General features: G+C 38.6%; 1 long non-coding RNA gene across 1 annotated transcript; it reads left to right on the top strand.

Moving 5' to 3' along the window:
• Window positions 1-3,209: 3,209 nt before the first annotated feature.
• Window positions 3,210-4,122, top strand: LOC106952468 (uncharacterized). The gene is made up of 2 exons (XR_001425994.1): window positions 3,210-3,365; window positions 3,934-4,122. It is a non-coding gene; the product is annotated as an uncharacterized LOC106952468 (long non-coding RNA).
• Window positions 4,123-9,178: the final 5,056 nt, after the last annotated feature.

Genomic DNA, 9,178 nt, shown 5'->3' on the forward strand with positions numbered 1-9,178 from the left:
TGCAGCTGTTTGGGAACAGAACACCAGAATAGAAATTATTATTAGATACTTCACTGACCCTTAGCCACGCGAGGCGATAAGACGGACGTCGGAAAGTTAGGGATGGGAGAATTGACTGTGATTGTTTTCCCCAAGTTGTTTTTGCCAACATGGCCATGGCTTCTACTTCTACAAGTCCTGCTAATTTATGTTTGGAAGTATCATGCCAAATTGGGGCTCATAGATGGCAGAATTTATAAAAATTGGAAACGACTAGCTTAGAAACCCTCCAGACTCACCTGCTCTTAGTTTGACAGTACAGTGTGAAAGTGAACTACAGGTCTGAAAATGTAATAAATGCTGCAATTTTGACCCTGAATCGAACCGAGCTCCAACACTCACAGTTAACAGAAATAAAATATCTGTGTGTAACTGTAACAGGATTTTATTTTATCAATGTTATAGATGTCTAGCTTGTCAAAATATGTTTATTTATTCAATAAAATTTATTTTGTTTAGTTAATAAGCTGTTTCTCCAGACATTTATTGGTGTAGTAAATTATGCTGCCCTTGACAGTTGGTGGTTAACATAGCAACCAGTTGACTGCACGTCCCCCACTTGTTCTGTTGTGTTTGGATCAGCTCTGCATTTCATGTATTATATTTTAACATATATTTTAGACAAATTTAATCATATGCAGTGTTTCATGAGTATTTTTGCTATGTTTTGTATCGAGGGATTATCAGTCGATGTCACATCAGCAGTACATTAACTGACAACACTCTAGCTAACGCTAAAACAGCAAGATTACTGCGGGTAACATTAGCCATGGTATCTTGGCTCTTTCCGCCGTCATAATGCGCTCACATCCGTTGTGTTTACAAATAATCCCTCCATATCCTTTAAACTGAACATTTTTGACATTGTGCATTTTAGCTATGTTTAATATTACAACTGCTACCTGCTGTTAATAGCTCATTTAGCTTGTTGATTTATTGTATTTTATAGGTGCTGAAGCTGCTGGGCCGATGCTAACCACCGACTTGATTTCCTCTTTTGTCAGAATAAATATGGTGAACCTGAGTGAGTCATGAAGTCAACCCACTGGAGCTCAGATGAACATAGAAGAGCTACATAATTAATCTATATAATGTGTTTTACTTTGTGATAAACTTCCAGAAGTACAAGGATATTCAATAATATTATAATTTATTAATTTGTACAAAAAACGCCCTCATTCCCCAAAAACTGATAAAAATGCTGATACTATTTAATAATTTTGAGCAATGTTGAAGTGGACACATGGCAGGACGTCTGGAAAACCAGAAAGGTAAAATCATAGCAGCATTTTCAATTGAAAAAAACACTTTGCAAAATTTCAATGATCCAGTGGTCAGTGGTCAAATGGTTTTACAGAGAGCTGGGACCATAAAGTGTCACAAACCAGTGGAAAGACGGTTTCACATCACTGACCACTTAATAATAACAATAATATATTTTAAAATAAGCTTTCTGAGAATGTATATAATATATAATAAGAATATATCTAATATATAATATGTTGTATATTATATATGCATTACATATTATGTATATTATTATGTACTGTATATTATTATTATTATTATTTATTAACAAGTTTCAATTTTCTTCCATCATCCATTAATTATCTAAACCCCAGGCTGGGCCACAGTTCAAGTCTGATGTTTTATTTTTTATATTCATGAAATTAATTTTTTATTCACACCTCAGAAGAATTTAGAGACCAATTAACCAAATAACCATGATTTCAGACTGTGGCAGGAAGCCGGAGTGCCCGGAGAGAAACCTGCAACCAGGAATCGTGTCAAATCTTTTTACTCTTATATCCCATAAATTCAAGTCACCGAACACATCAGGACACATGTTTGGTCTCAGTCCAATTTCACCATCCTGATGGAATCGATGGGGCCAAAACTTGTGCTGTCAGTTCAGCAAGAGCATTGGCTGTGAGGTCAGCCGCAGGGTTAGATTTTTCTTTGGGAACTCTTGGAAAACCGTCCCCTGCGGCTGAACTCTCACACTTGAGATTGGGTTGTACCGTCATCTTTGTACAGCCACTAATATTGCTATGACTGTGGACTGTCTGACTTACAAAACAAACCTCCCCAGCCGGGTCAGTTTGTTCTCAGACAGTTTTATCCTTCATGCCGTCTTGTGTCTTAGTCATGTCAAAGTCTGTGGTCCCACAGACATCCGTCATTTGTTTAGAACAAACCTCCCAAGCCGGGTCAGTTTGTTCTTTGGTATCAGGTAAAAATCCTTTCCAAAACAAATCGCTCTCATCATCCTGACAGCCACTTTCATCAGAATCCTTCCTAGGAAAGTAACGGTCACATACTTTCTTCAAACCTGTGGTCACCACGTATCCAAGGCCGAAACTGAGCGGGAGGAAAAAGGGGACGAGCGCCTTCAAAATACTGAACATCCTTAAGATACACAACACCGACTCTCCAACAACCGTCTGGATCCTAACTGATGCAATGAGATTCAAGCATCAGAACTTCTTTGATCTATTGTGCTCATCAGTGAGCTCACTGTACTTCTGGAGCAATGCCTTGCTTCTGATCATTGCTATGGAAATGATCAGATCAGTTCTGCGTGGCTCAAACTGAAATAATGACTAAATATTTAAATAATAAGTAATATTTTTATTTAACATGAATAGATTAACAATAGATTGGTATATGATTGAATTTTTTGCATTTGTGGTTTTCCATACCTGCTGCATTCATCCACTATTATTTTTAATAATGTACAGCAGTCTAGATACTGACCAATTTTTTTCGTACATGGTAGACTACCTGATGTTTTGTCAATGGTTGCTGATGATTAGACACATACCTTCTCCAATAAGCCACATTTGATTGCATTTTACAAATTCTGCTTACTTATGAATATTAATCTTCTTACCTTTGTTAAAAGTGTTTGCTGCAAATTGGCAAAGTCAGCAAGAGTTTGCCGGTCCTTACGACTGTCTGCTTCTATCCATCACTAGCTGAATGGGTAGCACTCTTTTCATTGCAGCTTGGCGAAATAATCCAACTTCGATTCAGCCAAAAAAATTAAATAAATGTCAAATTGCATAATTACATGATCAATGGAAACACAGATGGTGTTATGCTACAAGGTGAACGTCTTTCCGAGATTCAAGGCCTTTGCGGCCTCTTAGAGGTTTACTTTGTGTTTAACGGTGGACATCGTGTGTTCAGGGTTATGTGCCTCGCTAGTTTGCCTCCACACAAACTAGGAAGTTTAATTCTGGTCTCATCTGACCAGAGCATGCATTATTTTACACGTTTACGTGAAGTTCACATTATGAAGTAGAATATGTCTCATCAATAAGGTAAATTACTGGCAGCATTGTGTGAAAGGCTTGTGGCAGCACAGCTTCAGTATGCTTTCAGGGCTTATCGTCAGAGGGGTAACAACTTCCTCGTTCTATGGCTTTCAGTCATAGGATGAGTTGTGACAAGATTATCAACTGACATGATCATGGGTTTTGTCTGTTTTGTGTTTATGGTGCAATAAGCATTGCTGAACACACTGCAGTCCATCAAAAAAAAATGTTAGTATGAACTAAAAGTGAAGAGATGGTGGCAAGAATGTGTTGTCATATACAGTCAAATAAAGCAAGAAAATATGAGGCGTCGCAGCTTTTATGAACAGCTTACTAAAATGTCTGAATACAGCTGAAGCTGCGATATTGTTTTAGATGAGGTTGATATAATCCGATACTCGTTTTCAGGCTGACATCAGACTGATATCCTTTATCAATATCTGTCCGGGACAGCAATAATTACAAATATGTTGCAGTTTATGGTATAATCAAGACAAAATGTAGGAAAAAAATCAATTTGTGTGAATACGTCTGGAAGGCACTGTATCAAATAGTTTTTTTGTTTTTTTTCTAGACTACAAGATGAATTGTCTGGACTCAAATAGAACAAAAACACTGGAATCTCTGATCTGTAATTGGGGTTTCAAAAACAGATGCTTTGTCGAGACATTTTAAGTGAAATGTTTTATTGAAAGAGCACGCCCAGCTTGAGCAAATTATAACTAAATAAAGGCAAAGATGGGAAGAGGCCGGCCGAAATGGAGAGACACTTGTGAGGCAGATTGGAGTTCGTCTTTGAACAACAGTAGTCAAGCAGGACCCACTAAATCCCCCAGGATTCAAATGTAATACTGCCACGGCTTTGAAGCAGGTTGGCCTGACGGACTTTGACGCCCCGTCTTCAAAGTTGCTTTTTGTTTTACACATGCTGTGGCGGACAGAGCGGAGCGAAGAGGCTGCGCCGAGTGCTCAGTTACGCACTTGTGAAAACAGACGGACCTGGGTGCCAGTGATCTAACTCTGGGGGTTTTATCAGTCGGAGTCTGGATGAGACTGAGGCAGAGACAGATAGGAGTGAGGGTGAAAATGAGGGAGTTGATATTGAAGAAGATTATGGTCCGGGGCTTAGCGGACCATCGAAAGTAAGACCCGGCGCCTTTAGAGGTTTAGGTGTGGAGTATGGAAATCCTGTCCAAACAGACTATCGTGAGAATGGAAGGCCCAGCTCTAAAAGAAAGAGAAATTATGATATAAGTTCAGTTTAGTTCAAATTGATTCAAAATTCCCGGAATGTTTCATACAGTTTAAACCAGAACAACACACTGAAGCACACCAACATCTTCAGTCGCTTGGTCAAACACGTAAAAATAATTTTTATTTGTTCAGTCAGTGCAATAAAACACTAACTGAACAACTGACTGTGTTAAATAAATAATAAACTGAAACTATCCGTTGGTCAACCTATTGACCAACGTAGTCAATAAGTTGACTACATTGTAAAAACTAAACTGCAACAAATCTTTCAAATGTTTCTGGAATTGCAATTATGAATTCTAAATAAAATGTAAATTAATAATAAAACATGATGCTGCTGGAGTACAAAACACAGAATTAGGCTGAATGAATGGATCTGTTCTTACAGATCACGCACATTGACGCCAATACCCAATCAAGACGGGTTTTTTTGATATCGGTATCGATACAGATATTAATATCAGATCAGTGCATCTCGAGTTTTTACTTGGGTGTTTGCTGACAGCTGTAAACAGGAATAGGAACAAAGAAAGGGTCAGGTACCATGTAAGTGACACGAAAGGAAAGCCTTCATACCTTTTTTTAATGGGACTTGGATTTTAACATTTGACTGTATTAAAAAAATAAATAAAAAATGGTGTGTCCCATGGTCTTTCAAATCAGATTTATATTAATACCAGCTTCGTTTATTTGAGCATTCGATGTGTGCGGACGCATGTTTTAATGCTGTTGGAAATCTAAAAAGTGTATTAAAACATGCGTCCACACACATCGAACGCTCAAAATAAACGAAGCTGGTATTATTATAAATATGATTTGAAAGACCATGGGACTCGTTGCTCTTCCTTCCAAACAGTCATACCATGTTCGAAGAGGCTCTTCAGACAGGCTGTAGCAGGTAAAAAGTGTTTGTCAAAAGCTTGATTGTTGTACAGAGTCTAAAGAAAAATGAAAGCTTTCAAATCACATTTCGCTCAGTTTCTTCAATCCTTCAGAGAGTCGTTTGTCCAGAAGTGCTCTCAAAGCTCTTTCTACTAGTGTGTGTTATTTGTGGTCTTCTATTTTGGATGCAGTCTATTTAAATGTGTGTGTGTGTGTGTGTGTTTGCTATTGCCCACACAGAAACACTCAGGTTACTATGCTGCCATAATTACCCTCCTTTACTTTTAGCTGTCATAACACAAAATGTTTTGGCTCCGGGAGGACAGCAGAGGTGGTCACACTGAACAAAACCGCTAAGCAGACGCAGCGAAGCCATGTTTAACCAGAGCAGCTGGCCGGGGCTACAGTATGCCACCGCTGACAGCAGGAAGGAGCATGAAATAGACTACCATAAACTCTGGAGAGACAATAAAAAGAGAAGCGGCGAGGAGATAAATATATTGATATATAAGCTGCGTGTGGAGAGGCAGGGGAAGAAAAAGGAGGCCTGCAAAGACTTTGAACTCGCCCTCAAAGAACGCTTTTGAACATTGTTTATCACTTTTTAGATTTCCAACGGCAGACGGGCAGACATCAGCGGCAAAAAAGAAAAAATAAATCCCCCAGAAAGGCAGTGAGACATAAAAATCAGGCAGAGAGGAGAAGACGCACAGTCAGAATGAGAAACAGACAGCGGCAAAAGGATGCAGCTAACGGGAGCTAACGTTGGCTAGCGGGAGCTAACACAGAAGAGCCGTGCTATTTGTGACCAAGCGAAAATGTATATTGGCCCACGAAAAATGTAAATGAGGCATCAGTTTACATCTCTAGATTAAAATTTAAAATAATTCAACAGCTTCCACATTACAGCAAGGGGAAAAAAAATTAGCCTGAATGTTGGAAGCATTTTAGCATTCCGTTTCTTCTTGTTGAATAAAATTGCACCTGCTCTGTAGTGGGATTTTGCTGTTGACTTTAACAAAAAAGTATTCCCAATCCCTCCCTTATAAGAACCTTACAGGTCACTGAACGAACTATCATCATGCTGTTTATTCTGGTAAGTCAAAGTTTCTGAAAAAAAGAAAACATGTAGTAGAAATCTAAAATTCATAACCAAAGTTCATACACAAAAAAAACCCCAGACTCAATGGAATTTATTAAATGTAGTTCTGAACTATTGAGTCAACACAAACAGAACTAGTGATCCTGTTTCCAAATTACTTTTACCCTTCCATATTATAATAGTTCATATTATAATAGGGGACTATAGGTTTTCACACATATGGTCCAGACTGATTGGGGACCAAAATCTGCAACGTTTGTTGCATTTTCAGTTGTTAAAAACCTGTTCTCCCGCCCTCGCCTGTGGTGGCGCTGCACCAATAACCAGTGAAGGAAATGACACAAAAGTCTATGAAGAAGACACTGAGCGCAATTTCCTTTTTTCACAAAATACAGACAAGTATAGAGTAGCATGAGATTTTAGCGGTTTTAGTATTTTTCTTTTGCCTTTGGCCAAAGACCACAAATCATTTCTCCTGCTGTCACTGGACTCACGTGCTCATTTGGTTGTATTTACCCAGAATGCCCTGCGCTATAGTACTCTTCCACTGAACTGAGACTTTGGTTTGTAGGCTGATTAAAGTTTGCTTTTTTTGTTCGATTATGTACTCACACTTCCCCAGTTGAACTGGACTTTCTATTCAAATGAACAAGAGTCTAATTAAAGTGGACTAAACATGGGTAGTGGGAATTCACCTTAAGCAGCTGCTTAGGTCCTCCACAGCACCAAAAGTTGTTACACATAAAATAGGTTGATTTCTTCCTGCTGTTGGTAGTGTTTATTAGCTGGTGTTACTTTCAAACAGTTAAAATAATATGGCACACTTAAATCCTACTCTATGTTGCAAAATCCAATTTTTTTTTTTAACTTCCTATTCCTGTAAGGTTTAAATTAGCAGCCATAAACACACTGGTGTGATGTAATCTAATTACAAATGATGTAGTTTAGGAATGATAAATCATCTGGTGCTGGCCTCTTGGTATGGGGAAGCCTCCCAAATAAAAATCTGCCTAGGGTCCCAAAAAGGCTTGGACTGGCCCTGGTGCTTGCAAAGTGACAAATTGTAAGTTGTCAATAGTTCAAGAGCTATTTATCAATTAGAAGGTGTATGTAATTTATTACCTTTTAAAGACAGATCTAACCTTTTTTTTATGTTTTTGATATGCTTATGCATTTTCTTTGCCTCCAGGCAGATTAAAGTCCAATTTCCAGCCTATTTTAAAGGACCAATCCTTCTGTTTCCAAGGTAACCAGGAGCTGCCTTCCAACTAAACCTCTGAAACAATGCAATATAAGCATACATCTTTCATATGGATTTCCAATTAAGGGAAATCCAGTGTTAATCACACCATCCCCCTGTGGGAGGCTGAGGAACTGATTGTGATCATTGTTGTTGTGATTTTGGTTTAATTAGATGTGCAATCAGCTTAAGATGGCAGTTTGCTGAAACATTCCAGTTAATCAAAATAATACATTATTATGTAAACGCTGCCAATGAGTGGTAAAAGCTTTTAGAAGCACATAATGTTTCCAGGTGTGCTGGCAAGAAATGTCTGAGGAAAAATCACCAGATTAGTCAGAGAGTGATTCTCCTCCATGTTCAGAGGTGTAAACTTTTCTCTTTCTGAGTGGTCACATAGATCCAGACAGCAGCTCGTTTCCTTGGACAGAAAGAATCTAAGGACTGTCACATATCTGGTTTAACTCTTTTCAGGCTGACAGAAGGTCCTGGAATCTGTATAATGATGCCTCTGATGTTAGAGCTCAGCATAGGTGGCTTGTTTGTTTATTTATGTTCTGTTTGACATGATACTCTATTTTCTTTATGTTGTGATATCCCTAAACCCATCAATTATAAGTGACATTTTCACACTAAATGTTTCTTACAGTTCAAAACATTTGCGGCATGGAGTGTGGAAACTTCTTAAGGTTTTATGATTTGTACAGAACCCATACAAGGTCATGTTATACCCTTATTCCCTCATCAAAAACATACCTGGAGTGTTGCTTTGATTATTTCATACATGTTTGAGAAATTCTTTAATCTCCATGGCAACCATTCAGCTGTGTAGAAATGCCAGGGTGGACCTAGCCCCGCCTTTGAGATGCAGCTCCTCCTCAGAGCTGATGTGTCTGAGCTTCCACCACATAGACCAGCTCCACCGCTCAGCTCCTTCAGACTAGCCAGCAGCAATTAGCAAACACCTGGTGGACCTGCGCAACTGCTGAGCTCATTATAGGAGCTGCTTCTGAGAGCAACGCTGGTAAAAACATTGTTAAAGGGTTAATAGAGGAGCCATGTTGTGATGACTTCCTGAAGGCAGAGTTTCAGAAGGAGCAGGAACTTTTTAAAGAGACAGAGGCCCAATTTCAAGGTGCTTTAAATATTACTACAGGGGTTTAAATCTCTAAAACTCTGTCGGTAGTTTGATTTTCATTCGGAGTATATGTTAGTTTTTTTCCAGGTGCTCCGGCTTCTTACCATACATTTCTAGATAATTCTTAAATAAATCTTAGACATGGACTCATTGTTGTGTTTCTTTGTTGGCCCTTTGACTGATTATAAAGTTTATATTGCCAG

This window comes from Poecilia latipinna, unplaced genomic scaffold (genome assembly GCF_001443285.1).
Source record: "Poecilia latipinna isolate Pla-1442-1.1 unplaced genomic scaffold, P_latipinna-1.0 Scaffold519, whole genome shotgun sequence".
Lineage (NCBI taxonomy): Eukaryota > Metazoa > Chordata > Actinopteri > Cyprinodontiformes > Poeciliidae > Poecilia > Poecilia latipinna.